At 36.3% G+C, this 17250-nt stretch overlaps 1 protein-coding gene across 3 annotated transcripts in view; it reads left to right on the forward strand.

The window, feature by feature from the left end:
• BMPR1B (bone morphogenetic protein receptor type 1B) overlaps positions 1-17250 on the forward strand; it is a 351886-nt gene that overhangs the window by 282669 nt on the left and 51967 nt on the right. For all 3 annotated transcript variants that reach the window (XM_053666440.1, XM_037140150.2, XM_053666439.1), the window contains one exon: positions 16091-16164. The gene's annotated coding sequence lies outside the window, so the exon portion shown is untranslated. The remainder of the gene's footprint in view (positions 1-16090; positions 16165-17250) is intronic.

Below are 17250 nucleotides of genomic sequence, written 5' to 3' on the forward strand. Positions count from 1 at the left end.
GGCTTTTTGTCCTGTCATTGTTTTTCTTTTGCTAATTATGGTCTCTTTTCAGTCTTTTCACATCTCTTTCTCAGTAAACTCATTAGTGCAACTCACAATCTAAATCATTTTATATGTGTGTGGTATTCCCTAAATATGTAAATGTAGATGTCAGCCTTAAAGTCTGCCTGAAACTAGGTGCGTGAAGTCAGGGATATACATCCATATCTAACATAGATTTATGGGCTTAATCGTGAAGGATTTCCTATGTGTCAGCCAGGCAGGCTTGGATTGATTTGTATTACCTCCGTCCATAACAAGTTATGATTTCAGGCAGTAGGAGGTTGGATGTTCTTTCCCTCCAAATTCTATATCAGGTAAAAGAAGTAGTTGGATGTAGTTAGGGGCAGAACATGTTGCAGGGGTTTGGGACGTTTGGTTATGGGAGCAGCCGCGGCTTTCTGCACAGAGTTTCTTTCTTTAGAAACGCACATCGTAGCCCTGGCTGGTGTAGCTCAGTGGATTGAGGGCGGGCCTGGGAACCAAGCAACCACGATTCGATTCCCAGTCAGGGCACATGCCTGGGTTGCAGGCCAGTTCTCTCCCTCTCTCCTTCCTTTCCCCTCTAAAGATAAATAAATAAAATCTTAAAAAAAAAAAAAGAAACGCGCATCGTCACTGTCCTTGTTACCCATCCAGGGAGTGTCGTCTTGGGAAAAGGCAGTCACTGTGTGGCACTGTTACACTATGGTGTTGACTTGGGTCATTTCCTTCACACTGAACTTCTAATCTAGACAGGTATGTCTGGCTGAGTCTTTTCTAGTGAGCATATTCATTTCTTGGTGTTCTTCCACAAACATAGCCTGAGAACCTCTGTTTACTGCCTAAACCTTATCTGGTAAATCACCATCAAACAAAACATTCTGGACCTTCTGGAGATGTTCAAGTCAATAGCATAGCGAGGGCAAGAAATCATGGTTCCAGCATCAGTTTTGGGTCGACTTATCTCGTTACACGTGTGATTTGGCCTATCGTAAGAGTTGGTTCTTGGTTACCTGTTTTGTGTGTAAGTTACTGCATTTCGGTATAAAGGCACAAGCATAAGCATCTCAAGTTTTTCTTTGAGAGTTCCTTTGCCCTTTCTTCCCAACATACTCATTTATTTTCTCTTTGTCATAAAACCCTTTTTCAGGTGTGCTGATCTAGGCTGGGGAAACGACTCTTTGTTCACAACCCAGGAAGAGAAGTGGAGGGCAAACCATCCTTTGTGAGAGAGACTGTGGTGCTGGGTGTGTGCGCAGAGGTGGGAGCCAGCAGACACATGGCAGGTTAGCATTTGTGAGACAAGAAACAAGGATCAAAGTTCACAGGCAGGAGGTGTGTGCCCAATGGGGGTGGGGCCACAAGGATATTCCACATCTGGTGTTTCCTGTCTTCTCAGTGAGACTGGGAGGGGAGAAAGGAGACAGCAGAGTCTTCAAGAATTTTGAGGTTTTGGAGAAGCCATTGGGGATTGGATGACAACGAATGAAAAAGGAAGGCAGAGAAGGATCTCAGATCAGAATGGCATGCTCTGCACATACACCTGGGTAGAGAGAGCCTCTGCTGCTGTGCTCCCACCCCGGGCACCGTGGGATCTGGGTAGCGATGAGCTCTGGGTTTGCTGCCTACTGACAACAAGAGTGCAGCTGAGAAATGTGCCGTGTGTGATTATGAAACATGTGAGTAAATCCATCAGTGACCACCAGCGCCGTCGCTCAGAGAGCCGCCGTGTGTCCTGCTCCGAGTGCCAGCTCTTGTTCTAGGCACTGGATGATGGACTGAGAGAAAGAAAAAGGAAAACTGTTTTTGAAGTTTCAGCTTTCTTATCATTATCTGGGGTAGAGGATGTTGTTCCCTAGTGAGATACTTTTGAGGTTTAGAAAAATACTCGGAACATTTGGCGAAAGAGATAGGTTTTGTGAGAATTGTTACTTGTGGATCCTCACCAGAGACATATTTGTAGGAGGCTGTGAAAGGGAAGGATTATATAAATAATAAATCTTTTGAATGAATGTTAATATGATTGATAGTAATTTTTTTGTCTCCATGTGATTATTTTGGATCATTAATGAACATAACCAGAAGTCTGTGACAATTATGTCATTTGACTAGTAGGCAGGCCTTTTCTAATCTTGATTGGGAACCCAGTCATTTAATGGCCAGACTTTCCTCCCAGTTACTATTTAAAAAAATGAAGGACATGTCATGTTTAAGTTACCAAATGTTTGTGTTTACTGCCGGTTTTGAATGACTGAGTACACTATTTTTAGTGTGAGCCCTGGTAATTTAAGATTTCCTATACCTACTGCCGCCTTCCTGACTCAGGCTTGTTACACGGGCAGTGGAACTATATAGTTTTCCCAAGACCAACGGACCATTATTTGTAAGCATTTGTTACTTATATCCTAACATTTAATTTCTTGTGTGGGTTGTCATGGTTTTCATGATGTGACAAACATGTGTATTGGTATTGAATATTGTATTGTTTTTCAGCCTGTTTGTTATCAATGAAACAGAGCAGAAGAGGTGATATTGGAGAAGACGCTAAAGGTTTGCTGAGAGGCGGCAGTGAGTTTGATGTTGCCCAGCAGAGATGCTTTTGAACAATACTGCTAAAAAATAGATTTAATGAGATTTGGGATGTTTTTAAAAAGTAGTCAGCCCGAGTGCACTGTTTCTTCAGGGAGCGTTTGTAATGCCCGCAAGAATGTGTTGGGAGAGGGATCAGATTCCAGGCTAACCTTCCGTTGCTTTCAGTAGTTGACATAACACACACCTGTGTGTTCTCTTCTCCGACCTCAGATTGTTTTGAAAAGCTTCTGACATCTGGAGGTGTGAAAAAGAACAGATTTTGATTTGTTCTCTGACAAGTAGAAGTTCTAATGGTACTTGCAGTAAGAGCCGTAATTTATCACGTATCCTTCTAATCGACTGTGGTGATACCTCTAGCATTCCATGATAGATTCATGTTTTTCTTAAACATTTGGACATGCGAGAGATAGAAATATGCAAGTATATTGGCATGTAAAAAACATGCATGTTGCGTGTTTCCTTTTCTTGGAAAGAATTGTTAAGAAATTCTCTCTCAAAATAGTTGAATTGTGAGTAGGGATAGCACTGATAAAGTGACCTAATTCATCCTCACCTTTTCATAGAGAGAGGCAAAACTTCCCTCGATAACATCAATGTGACTGTAAATGTTGTCACTTCAGAGAAAATATCTATCAAGTATTGATAAATTTCCTCTAAACTTGAACTAGTCTGCAAGAACTTTGGTAACTGGATTAGTGGCCTCTTAAAATATAGATTATGATATATAAGTATTATATTTATACTTATATAACATGTATAATGTTTTTGTATTTCAACATCCCTGGGATTCTAAACTGATTTTTATTAAATTCACAGATTTTTCTTTTCAAAATTAAGCTTCACTTGGTTTGGCACCAGCAACTTATTCCTTGCAATCTACTTAATTGAGTAGCTTCTGCTGTTTATCCTAAAATGCAGATAAATGGCTTTCAGCACAGTGTTTATAGTTTAATAGTTACTAAAGTGAGTCAACATTATCTACCAGTGTGTACATGTCATTATTAATGATCTCTCTGCTTATACTTTCTTGCTAGTCAGGAGACACTGAACTGCACAGAAGCAAGAGCCTGGCACAGTTGAGGGTGGGTGGGCTGTTTGGGACGGCGCCTGTTTGCAAGGCTTTTTTTCTCCATTATTGGTATGAAATAGGAGGAGACATATGTGGTCTACCACCATCTCAGCAGGCACAAAAGCTGTCACGAAGTGCCGTATTCTAAGAGCTGGGCTAAAAAAAATGTAGGAAGTAGCTATTACAGTTATTTGTTTTATTCCAGATTGTCTAATTAATAATTAGCCCAAGTTTAATACTTTTTTCATTAGGTTATTTGATTTTATGATGGCAAATGGGAGGCACCAGGACATTTTCATATTATTACCAAAAACTACTACAGTTCTGATGATGAAAACACATTTGATTTTTTGGCTGCCGAAACAGATGGAGAGAAAAGAACTTTATTCTTATTCATTTATCATAAATTCTGCTTATTCATTTTGAGAGATCAATTTTTCTTTTTCCGTTAGGGCAAACAACACCAAAACAACTGTGAGACTTTGCTCCTTAAGATCCACAGCTCTGATGGCCATAAAAGTTAAAACTGACACATTTTACCCATCTCTAATTCAGAAAACGGTGAGAGTCCCGGCCTCCTCTACCACACGGTTTTCTAGAGGCTTAGGTAGCAAATGGGGCATTCTGAGTGAAACATAGACAATGGTTTCCTAGTAGCTGAAGTACCAACTATCACATTTTGGTAAAATATTTTGTTTGATCTAGGTTCTTTGTAAATGTGGAAAACTTCCGAACTGAAGATAGCATTGTTTTTGCTTCCGCATTATTACTGTTGTTGTTTGTGAGCATTTTAGTCATTTTAAATAGAACATGATTTAAGTATATATTTCTTACCTTCTTAATCTGATGCTGAAATTTCATATTATATACTCAATTTATCAAAATATTTCGGGGTAAAAAATGGAGCACACCCAGAGACATCTGCCTTGTTTGGTATGGCTCAAAATACAGAAACAGCTGAAGAAATGATGAGAGTTAATTCGGGTTTTCTGTTGTTCTTTTTCTTTCTTTTTTTTTGTTATTTATTGTGAGATTCCATATTGATAGTTATTTAAAAGAGGGAGAAGGAAACATTTTGACTTCAGAATATATTGAGTAGGCAGGTACATTAGGGGCATAAAAGAGGAGCTATGAACTGGATGAGGAAAATAAAGAAGGAAAATGTAAAGGTAAGAACAATAAAGCTTTTTGAAGGAGCCTGGCCCACTGAGTCCACTAGGCTTTTTACAATTTAAAAAGTTAAAAAAATAAGATTGCTTTTAGAGAATGTTTTGAAAACTGAAGCCATTTGTTTACCAAAAGAGGGACAACCTGGGCAGCATAGGCCAGAGTGTCCCCAAGTGTGCCAGCTCAGATGTGAGACACACAGTCATTGTCACAACACAGTCTCAGTGCAGACCTCTCCCAGTGTTTCTGCCTAAAAGTCAGCAAGATTGTCCTTGGGCAATCTTATTCCTCTAACTGAAAGCTAAGTGGATGGTGGTTCAGAATCTCAGCACTGTCTTAATGGCCAATTAAGTATAATTTCAGAAAATATTTTTTCTCTTAAAATATCAGGAGTCATATTATATGGCTAGTCACATACATACCCAGGACCCAATTCAACCCTCCTATTTTATTTTAAATGCACAAACCAGATTATGGGCATATTAGGAGAATATTAATGTAACAATTTGTGGCATACCTTTAAATCTTGGGCCTCTGTTATTTGGTCTCAGAGTATTACTTGGAACTTTGAATGCAAAATTGTCTCTGACACTAATGTCTGCCTGTATGGGAAAGCTCCGAGACTTTCCAAATTCTGATGACACAGAATGTTTTTAGGGACATAGGACTTTCTTATGACTATTGCTCCTAACATAGAGCATATGGAATTTTCCTAGTAAGACTCTTTATAGACTGGTTGTCTTAGCAGGTAATTAGTACCTAAAGAATGAAAAAAAATGAAATACTGAGCATTTTTCACTAATAGATACATTTAAATTATTTACATTTTGAAATTGGTATATATTTTTATTTTGGGTCTTTTTGTGTATATAAATGAAGTTTTTTGTTTTTGTTTTTAAACTGTCTGCTCTTAGGAAAGGGTGTCTGTGTTTCGGATAAGGTTTTAGATTATTTATTTAAAATGGCATGCTTACTGGCCTGGGGGACAGATGGTTTTGTGTTTATGGAGAGTGTGAAAGGAAGCAGGGTGAAAGTTTTGGTGTGAGTCAGTGGTCAGCAGCCTTTTTATGACAAAAGAATGATAAAAAAGGCAACTTCTATTCCACTCTCCCAGTTTGATTTTAAGGTCCGCGGACACAGTGGTCATTTGCTCTGCATCTTTATGAGACCAAAGTGGTGTGTAGAGAGCATCGTATATGACTAGTAGTTTTTTAGTCAGTTCGGACTTGCTAGCAGTTTTATGCTAGGATAAAATAAATAGTTTTTGCGGATTTACTGTACATAGTTAATAGGATAATTGTGTTTGAAATATAAGTTTTATATAAAAAGCTTTAATGAGCCAAGTCAAATGACATGGTGGATAATAAAGAGATAAAAATTAATGGTAATCATTTGGTTGTCAGTTTTCATAACATTTTGTTTGAAAGGTTCCAAACTATAAAAGGAGTTTGACAATTAGTATAAGTAAACCTCTTTAAGGAAAGATTTTAAAATGTTTATGTAGCTGACCAATTTGTGAAGTTGTGCTTATTTTCAAAATAAACTTAAGAATTACATGTTGAAGTACCATTCTGAATGTCAAAGGATAATATCAAAAAAATAGATTTCTAGATATTTAAATGTCATATATTTTTCTGCCTTGCATATAATCAAAAGCAGCTTTTTAGCATCTGGAAATGTTACATAATACACCGTGGCCAGTGACCTTTTTTTTTCCTTTTCTTTTTATTTATTTATTTTTTGATTCTAAGGTTTCCTTTCCCTTTTACCTTTCCACTGTCATATGCCATGTATCCTGAACATAGCTCAGTGCCTGACCGGAATAATCTCTCCTGCCAGCTTATAATCAAAGGGCGTACTGAGCAAAGCAGCTGAGCTGTATTAGCAACCGCAGCCTGGACTGCATTTCTTAGCTGCTGAATAACACATCACAGGTGCAGGATTAGTGCTGCCTACGGTGCTGGTCTTTTTAGTGGAAACCCCTAGCAATTCTGTGCCTCCTCCTCATGTCTCATCCCAGGGAACCTGGCAGTGGCCTTTCAAACAGAAATTTGAACAGAAATCAAATGTGAGCAGCGGGGAAAGCTTTATATCTTACAGAGGCTGTTTTTCCCCTCCAGAAAATGTAAGCTAGATGAGTTAAGCCAATTCTGGCCCACACACACAGAAAGATGGTAGAGCTTAGTCTTTCTTGGCATAGAGGGGGAAATAGAAAAATTTGTGGGAGGTGGTGTCAGAAATGTTAAGCACAAAACTCCCATGCCAGGAAAATGTAATTTAGCTTAGCTGTCCCAGCAGTATATAATTGCTCACTTTTAAACTGCTGAAAAATTCTCATATAGTATGTTAACTTTTGCCTTGTGTATGTGCTGGAGTAGGGGTGTATGTGCTTGCCTCTACACATTGTCCAGTGCTGTTGTGGTTAAAATTGTGCTGTGGATGTGTAAAGTTCATTTGCAGTTTCCGACTTTGTGAATTCTTCCTCTGCATATAACTTTAAATCCATAGATTATAAAAGTCAAGGTTGCTTTCATGCAGATATGGTATTTAAAATTTTTGTTTATTTATTTTTAGAGAGATGAGGGGAAAGAGGAAAACATCAATGTGTAGTTGCTTCTTGTACGCCCCCTACTGGGGACATGGCCCATACCCCAGGCAAGTGCCATAGACTGGGAATTGAACTGGCCACCTTTTGGTTTGCAGGCCAGCATTCAGTCCACTGAGACACACCAGTCAGGGCTCTTGCACATATGGTATTTAAAGATGCAAAAATATTTTAAAGTATACATTAATGATTTAAATATTAAAGTACACATTAATGACTTGAATGTTTTGCAAATAGTCATTTACTTTTGATCAAGAAGGTTAGAAATTGCTTTATTAAGGTCAAGTATATACTCAGAAAATGAAGGCAATTTTAGTAATTCATGTCATTTTTTTGTTATCTAAGAAGATTTTTCTGTGAAGCATGACACATAAATGTAAACAAAGCCATATAGATAGCACTGCAGGTTTGGAACATCTGTTTATTTAGTTTACAGTTTTTTCTTAAAACTCTATAATGGCATTCTATAATACTCAAGGTTTTAAAAAATTTATGTCATTACTGGTTATCATTATTCCATATTGTTTCATTGAGGTAGAACTTTAAATTCAATTATGATGGTAGTAGTTGATAACAGCGTATTTAAAAATATGTGTACATTCTATGTAATTTATACCTCAAATATTTAAACACTTGAAAGAACACTGCATTTGTATTTTTAGGTCAGTACGCTCTTGAACTAAGGAACCCTTTAACAATTATTCAGTGAGAGGCTAGAGAGAGGATCAGGAACAGAGAGTTCCTAAATGCTTTCCAGGTTTTTTCTTTGGGGGAAAAGAATAGCAGGAACATGGTGATTTGGTTTTTGGTCTGTCTGGCCTCATTGTCACTTCTTTACATAGATGCGTCTGTTCAAAGTAGCTTTACACACCACGCTGACTTGGGAGTGCTTCGCAAGGCTGCAGAGTGAGTTTTGGTGTGGGGGCAGGCTGAGCATCTGCTTTGATTAGCTTCAGAGCTCGGGGAAAAAGAGCATTGAAAGAAATGTCTCTGAATGGAGCCTGGGCTCCTGGCTTGGCAGTCTGCCAAGTTCTACTTTCTTCTTTGACATTATTGGCAAAGAGATCATGCTTCAGTTTTTTTCCCAACGGTGTGGATTTGAACAGACACATAAAATATTTTAAAATACAGAACCGTTTTTAATTTTTTAATCGTTCTATCAGCTGTGAGTATGCTATTCGATGGGTACAGATTTAATTTCATGTTAACTTATCTTTAAATATGTGGCTACTTGCTCATCAAGTTTCTTATTTCTTATACTGATGCTTTTATTAAACTACTTCTATTCATGTTGTATTGAGTATTTTCAAATATTTTTAATTATGTAAACCTTTTGCTTGATTTTCTCCAAATCTAAAAGCATATTTATTTAAACCTGAGGAAGGGCTAACTAACTGCTGTTTTAACTTTAAAGAGTGTATATATGATATCCAAAGAACTGTAATCACTATCACAATTGATTATTATGCATACTCAGACTTATAACTCTATTAGTTATGTAAAAAACAAATATAAACATATATATTGTCTGTTCTCGTTTATGTAATATATTCAGTCTTTTCAGATTTGCATGTCATAATCCAGTATTCCATACAATAAAACACTTGAACGATTGAAGCTTTCACTTTTTATCCAGTTTTGGAGTCTCTTGGAAGGACCTTTATGATGTAAAATGTTTTCAACATGATTATCCTGTAGAACCTGACTTATGTGGTAATGTGAATGTGTATGGCAAAAAGAGAAACAATTGCCATTAAACAGAAACATGTAGAAATATGTTATGATAAAAGCCCTAGTTTCTATAGTCAACCAGCATATCTCCAGCATTTTGAAACTAAACATGTGTTTCCTAACCTACTCAATAGTGTTAACAGTAAACCACTGAAATGAAAATCGGTCCGTGCGTCTCCCTGGCTTTGCTGCCTCTGTTTCCCTAAGAGATTGTGGTTGATTACTGCCACCCATAGTCATCTTTCCACCTGTGCACTCTGACCTAGGGCTGACTCATATTTGACAATTTTATGTGGCATTGTGACATCTATTTTATTGCTTACATATACTATTTTTGGTTTTCTATATGTAATTGATTTGTCTCACTAGCAAGATCATTATTTTATTGAGGGCACTCCACATGCTTTGGGCCATTGTGTTATGTAGATGGAATGGACTTTATGATTATTTGCTACGTAAATGAAGGTACCACTGGAAAAAAGACAATTAATGACAATATATTATTTGGCCCTGAATGAACTTTCAGTATTTCTGAAACCAAACGGCTCTATATTTTTACAGACTTTTTGTTCACAGTAAAGAATCTAGAAAGAAAGGGGCGGTAAAAGCCAGTAAAATGAAGTAATAGAAAAGGGACTTGAAGAGAGAATGGGTATGAGGAGAGAAGAAAAGGAGGAGAAATAGAAACATATAGGAGGTGAAGGAGTAGGGGTCAAAGGAACAGCAGAAAAACGAAGTAGGAAAAGAGAAAAATCTGAAGAATGAAAACAAAACAAAAGGTGAACAGTGAGCTTCTTGCGCACATAGACAACAAATTACTGCTACTCACTTTACTACAAGGAAGGAACACAGCAGGTGCTTTGCTGGGAGTGTCTCATCCAGTTCTCACAGCAAAGTGCTGAGCGCTGCCACTCCCCCAATACTCCGGAAGGTGAGTTGACTGGCTAAGGCCACGAGCAAGGAAGTAGCTGAGCTGGGCTCTCAACGATTTTGTTGGTTTGCCCGTGTCCTGGTCTGCTCTGCATCCGCTACGCCGTCACCATAACTGACACTGGTTTCTCACTTGCATCCCCCTGCGTGGCATGCCCAGGAATGATCAGCAGCATCTTCTCTTGTCCCTCTCTCCTCCGACTCCTAAGACTCTTCAAGGAGAAAGAGTCCTGTGCAGGAAACATCACAGTGAAAAGTAGAAAGTCTACTCCTCCCTTACTGATTTTGCTTTGATGTGTTTGAATCAAAATTATATTTATATTTTGTTACTTTTCAAAAGAATTTAAGCACATATCTTAACTTTTTATTAATCATTGGGTTTCATGTTTTTCGTGTATATTTTTCTAAGTTTTTATTGCAAAGTACACAGAAATATATTTGAAAATGTGTTAGTAATATAAAAGAGGCTTAGGCAATGAAACTTGAGGAAGCTTCATGGATGGTAAATTAAATCGTGAAACTGAGTGAAGTGATTCAAGGTTTAGGTGATGAAAACAAAATTAGTTATTTGTTTAAACCCACTACTTAAGATCACTAAAACTTATTTTTAAAATTAATATTGTTTTGAAGCTCTGATTCAAGTTTCATTCCTGTGCATGGTAGACTTTTGCTTTTAACCAATGTATTTAAACCAGTTTTGGATAAGAGAGGAAACAGGCATTGATTCTTGTTATTTGTTATCATAACAATATGGATTGAGGCAGGGTGGATCATTCCCAGATTCAGTACTTTGGCTGGTTCAGTACTTTGAAAGTTTTCTTCCACTACTCCTTTTACCCAGAATACTTAATGCAAACTAGTGTGATAAGAATTTCAAGTTCTCTTTCTGCTCCTTGCCTGCCCTCTGGTGTAGAGGGGTAGACCACTGAAGACACCGAAAATGTTGGTAATTTTTGATATATTCAGAGAGCTAAAAAAGAAGTAAAAAAGAAAGTGAAGGAAAACAGTTACTGGTAGATCCTGTGGCACAAAATAATCCTGTCATCTTTCAATGGATTTTGAAGACTCAAAGTCATTTCTAAGCATACTATGTACTGATACTTAATTTTCCTTGAATTATTGCTATTGATTGTTCATAAAGGTTGTTCTCTGTATTTTAATGTGGCATTGGATTCTGATATTCTCTTCACTATGACATATAAAAATTAAAAATGTTTTATTTATGGTGTTTTTGAAGTGATAAGAATGTTACTGAGAAAAACTAATCAAAATTGTGTATAGCTGAAGCATAATTTGAGATGTAATGGATGAATGTAGAAGTTAAATTTTATTCATTGCAGAGTTGTAATAGTGTTATATATATATTTTTTACATTTTATTTTTGTCCTGTGTCTTCTGATTTTTCTGAAAATACTCTTGTTCTCTTTTCTCTTGTAAAAAATGTTCATAATAATATAAACATTATAGAAGTATTTTTAAAAATAAACTGATTTATTAAGTTTATGCATCAAAAAGTTATTTTATTGTGTTTATATCAGGTTTCCAGCTAATAATTGCCCAATAATTTCAAATAAGTAGTTTAAACAAACACTGCCTTACTTCTTAACTTGTGCAAGAATAGATGCCATGGAAAATGTCTATATAACAGTATAAAAAATATATAAAATAGGTGAAAACATGTACGACAGTAACATAGAGAAAAGATTGTCAAGATAGTCAAGAAAAATAGCTTTCTATTTAACCTTTGTAATTGAATGAAAGGCACATTATTGCATACTGATTATTAAGTTTCTTCATGAAGTTTGATTAATTTGCCTATAAATCTATCTCATATATGAAAATCATAAGGAATATAATTTAGTCATGATTCATTAAGAGGATAAACACATAAGCACACATGTCTGGAAGTGATTTTGTGGTTCATTTGTTCCCTAAAAATCTAGTGGTCCTTTGAAAAAGGAGAATGAATTTTAGATTGGCTTCCACATGCCCTACTTTGTATTATTTTGGTAATTTGGATAGTTAACTACCTGGGTTAACTATAATGTAATCGGCTAAGCTAACCAAGCAGCATCTAAAGTGTCTGGGTTCCCACGACTGAGCTCAAGATTGGTTCTGAGAGAGACAGAAAGACAGATGGAGAAGGGAGGGTGGAAGACAGAAGGAAACAGAAATATGGAATGGTCTTTCAAAGACTGGTTTATTCAGTACAGTTTTATTCCCTAGAAATTTCTAGACAGTCTGACTTTTCTCATTTTTCCCTTACATTTGTCTGTCAGGTTTATTTATAATTCTGTTATTAAATATTTAAAAAGCCATAACTGCCCAGAATGCTGTTGGGAAGAAATAATAAATTTTGTTGAAATTCTGTCGAACCTAATTAAATATGAACCATTCACTATTTAGTTTTACCTGTTGGAAAAATGTTTAGTGATTTAGAAAATACAATGTACTAAATGATACTTAATGTTTCTTTAGTGGTTAGTCATCTTCCAGTTGTTTTCAATGTTTAGCTTCTTTTATGAAATTTAACTTAAAATCAAGTAATGTGAGGTTTTAATTAATAAAGATCTTACATTATTTGATTGAGCTGACTAAATCAAACTTTATTATCTTGTAAAACCTGCCTTTCTTGAATTTCAAATAGAAGGATACTAAAAATATAATAAGATGTAAAAATACGTTTTGATAATTATCGTAATCAGATGTCTGACATTTGGGATATATCTTCATTATTGTTGCTCTACCCTTCATCTGGATGTTCACATTTGTCATTGATACATATCTTTGTCCTTCTAGCTCTTACTTCAGTATCACTATTATCAGACAAAATTCATGTCTTTATAAAATGATTATTCTTTGTATGTGCATTTAATTGCCTTTTTTCATGCCTTAGCTGATGTGTCCTTTTTTTAAATCTGAAATGCCTTGCTTGTGTGTGTGAGACTGGCTGAAATTTGCACGAACTCAGTATTACTACTTGTGAAAGTGACCCTTTCATAAATCCCTTTGCGTTTATAGCAGTAGGTAAAATGGCCCAGTTTCTCTCTGGCCCTTTTCCTCAAATGTGGATTACCCCTTAAGAACATCTTATAAGCTTTCATTTTAACAGTGTTCTTAGCTTGTAAGGTGAATCTGACCAGATTCTTGCATTCTGCTGCTGTTTCTCTTCCCCTTTATTTATTAGTCTCCAAATTAACACTTGGCTATTTTAATTTTATCTGCTGATTGGGATTATTGTGAATTGTGTCATAATGTTGTTCATATCACAGAGAGTTAAACACATGTAAGTTAATTGACTCCCAAGTAGAATTGCACACTTTTATATAAATTCCTCCCTGGATTTGATTATTTCGGCAAAAGCAAGTGCCCTTCATGTAGCTCAGATTTGCATTTAACCATCGCTTACTTGTTAATGCTAATTAAGAGCAGTCATTGTCTCATCTCACTACTGGTACTTACTCAGATCACAGTGTGTGTGGGGAACCTTAACGCGCTCACTCGTAATGCCATCTCGGTTCGTAGGAACCTGTCTCTGTTATCAGCGAGCATCGCTTGTCTTTCCTTTTTGTACTTTTGAATGTGTTTTTGGTAAAAGAGCATCAATTTCTACTATATGATGAAATGTTAAGTAATATTAGGTTATACACCAATATTTTATCTTCACAATCTGTACAGAAAGGATGGTTCTTACTTGGTGTGTTCAGTGTTTGAGAGCCAAGATTTGACTATAGAGGTTGCTTGGAGCTACCAGATTTACGTATCTTTTCTTAATAATAACTGAAGTAGTTAACTTAGAATGTTCTACAGAATGCCAGGAAATAGATTGTTGGTAACTTGCAATATAGAATGAGGTATGTGGGTTTACCACAAACTTAAGTACATGCGCATATGAACACATAAAACATGGGCTTAGTATTACTACAGAACTCTGTTCATTGGTCCAGTGGTGAATCCCATAGTGAAGATTGGCAAGGGAAGTTCCTTCTTCTTGGCTGGATACTCTGTTTTTATTTCCTAATTCTCCTTGTTCACTGATATCATTCATTTCATACCAGTGTATGAATGTAATTACTTCTGTTTTAGACTGAAAAGCAATTTTCAAATGTTCTTAAGTAGCTCCAACTGTTATCTTTTGCTACTCCATACATCCATGCTGATGTAAAAACAGGGATTATGGCCCCTATGGATGAAACTGAAAATTTCATGATGCAAAATTCAATGTTCTCTAGCAGAGATAATTATATTTTCATACAAGAAGTAGAGTAGGCTCTCCATATAGTTTATCAACATCTGTATAGATGTGATGAGTCCTTCTATAAATTTATCTCACACATATGAACACACAAGCTACAGTGGGATCATTGTATGAGATACATTATTTTAAAACCTTTTTTTTTTGTTTTAACAGTTTAAAGAGACTTTAATTTTTTTTACAGCATCCTCCCAACCTGTCTTTATCCAATAGTAACTACAACTATGCCTCTTCACTTTCTTTCTTTTGGTATTTTATTCCAGATCTCTGAACAAATAAATGTACTGCTGCTTCTTGATTATTCAGTGTTAGGCATTACTTTGGACTTCCCACCGTGAAGGGAGGGATTTAGCTTTCTTTTGCAACCCCCCCACTACATACACACATATTTTTGTCTTCCATCTTGTATATATTAAAAATTAGCCCCGGCTGGTGTAGCTCAGTGGATTGAGCACAGGCCTGTGAAGCAAAATGTCTCCTGTTCAGTTCCCAGTCAGGGCACATGCCTGGGTTGCAGGCCGGGTCTCCAGGAGGGTACACATGAGAGGCAACCACGCATTGATGTTTCTGTCCCACTGTTTCTCCTTCCCTTCCCCTCTCTTTAAAATAAATAAAAAATATTTTTAAAAATTAAGTATTATTTGTTTCTATGATTTCTTATGTTCCTATCATAGATTCATTTCTGAACTCTCAATCAGTTTAAATTTAAAGTAAGCAAGTTATTCTATTAATTTCAACTTCTTGGAGATCTTTCCCCTAGAGTCTTTTGACGTACATTCAATTAGGTCTCCTTGTTTCTTAGGTTCAATATGTAGTTCACATCTTACTGATCCACTTACTGTTTCACCTTTCTCTTCGGTTGGGTCTCATTAGCAAGACCATATTCTGTTTTCTTATCTACACCTTCATTTGGGTGGAGCGTGCCCTCCAATAACTTTTTGTGAAAGGTGCATGTGAGGTAAATTAAAATGCTTTTTTCCTACTCTCAGCATTGATTTGTAATTTTCCCACATATTGATTTCTCTCTCACTCTTGCTCTCTCTCAAAACTTAGGGTCTTCCTTTGTCTCCAGTGTTGTAAAATTTTACACGACACTCCGTGACTTGGGTCCATTTGTATACTCTGTGGGTCATTTCCAAAGAAAAAATTGTGATTTTCAATGATGGGAAACTTACATGATTCATGTATTTGATGATTTCCTCCCCTCTATTTTCTCAAGTCTCTTTCTAGAACTTATTATTCAGATGTTGAACTTTCTGAGTTGATGCCTTAATTTAATTAACTTTTCCATCTCTGTCTTTTGCCCTACATTATGGGATATTTTCTAATCTTTATCTTTCAGCTCACCTACTGAGATTTTCATTTATGCACTCATATTTTTAGAGTTACTTATTTGTTATTCCTTTTTGAAGCAACATATTCTTGTTTCATCGATGTATTTTTATAAGCTGAAAGTATTTAAATATTTATCAGTTTTTTATTTGCTTTCATATAATGTTTCATTCAAGTGGCTTTTGTCTGTGTATTAATTTTGTGCTTGGTCTTTGATGTTTGAGGCTTTCTTCATATATCTAGTGACCTATGAAAAAGATAATGGAGCACTATGAAAGCTGATTAGAAGCCCTGTGCACAGGGGTAGATCTTATCACTTGAGGGTTTCATTGTAGGATAATATTGCAGTACTGTTTCACTGAGAGACTTTTCATATCTCTATCTTTAGGTGTTTTGCTTCTTCGTGACCTGGTCAGATTCCTGGAAGATAAGGAAGACATAAGCCAAGCTGCACTGAGTTCTGTAAGCCATGTGGGATGGTGAGGGTGGGTGGTGGGGGGAATGGGAGGCATCAACATCGAGTGTAAATGCTCCCTTGAGTGTTTGCAGTAAGGTTGTGCCCCTGTCTGCTTCTATGCTTGGCTTCCTGTATTTCCTCACCTTGATGTGAAGTGGGAAAACCAGGCTTCCCAGTGGTGTGTGCTGCAGACTGACCCTTCCGTTCTTCTGCAGGAGCAGGGAAGGAGGGTTACCAGCATGTGTAGACTAGGAAAGGAGAGCGGAAGCTCTAACAACTTCTAAAACAGATTTAAGCCTCCTTCTGTTTTTGATATTCCCTTCTCTCTCACTTCTAAAGGTAACCCATGGTACCACTCTGGAGCCTCTGGGGGTTGAGTGATAAAACTATTTTCCCCCTTGGCTTCTCCCCACCTTTGGCTTAGGATCAACATTTTTGGCTTTCTTACTAGTTTCTGCTTGTCCTTCCACTTCCCAGGCTTTTATTGCCAGTGTCTTCTCTTGATCTCTTTTATATCATACATTCATTTTTAGTCCCTCTTTCTTTATTAAAATATAATTTTTGAATCTTGCCTTTCAACAAAAATTATGTTTTTATATTTTCTCTTGTGAATACTTCTATAGCAACATTTTAATGACTACATAGGAATCTCACTTTAGAGATCTAACTTATCTTCTGTGGTTTAAAAAAAAGGTTCTTATAAGCTGTATTTTTCTTATAAAAATCTTCTAATAGATGCATTTTATATCATTCTTTAACTAGAATAAATTTTAAATGTAAAAAATTGTGGCTCCTTTACAGTATTTCTTGTAAAGTGACATTCATGAGGGTATTTCTCTTCTAATGTAGCCAGTCTCTGTAAACATTTCATTTAATAACTCTTCCCACAAATGATAAGTTCCGTGTGTTTAGTTTATTCTATTTGCAGGCTCTCTCTGGAAGGGGGCAGGTACTCGGTGCATGTTTGCTAAGTGGACATATGCATAATAAATGAAATTTTATCATTTTATTTATAATTTCCAGGACATAAGTTTTAAATATTTTATTTTCATTACTTCTCATTACTTCGAGGTTATTTAAGCCATAACATT

The sequence above is a fragment of the Artibeus jamaicensis genome, unplaced genomic scaffold (genome assembly GCF_021234435.1).
Source record: "Artibeus jamaicensis isolate MK-2021 breed Jamaican fruit bat unplaced genomic scaffold, CSHL_Jam_final contig_452, whole genome shotgun sequence".
Classification (NCBI taxonomy): domain Eukaryota; kingdom Metazoa; phylum Chordata; class Mammalia; order Chiroptera; family Phyllostomidae; genus Artibeus; species Artibeus jamaicensis.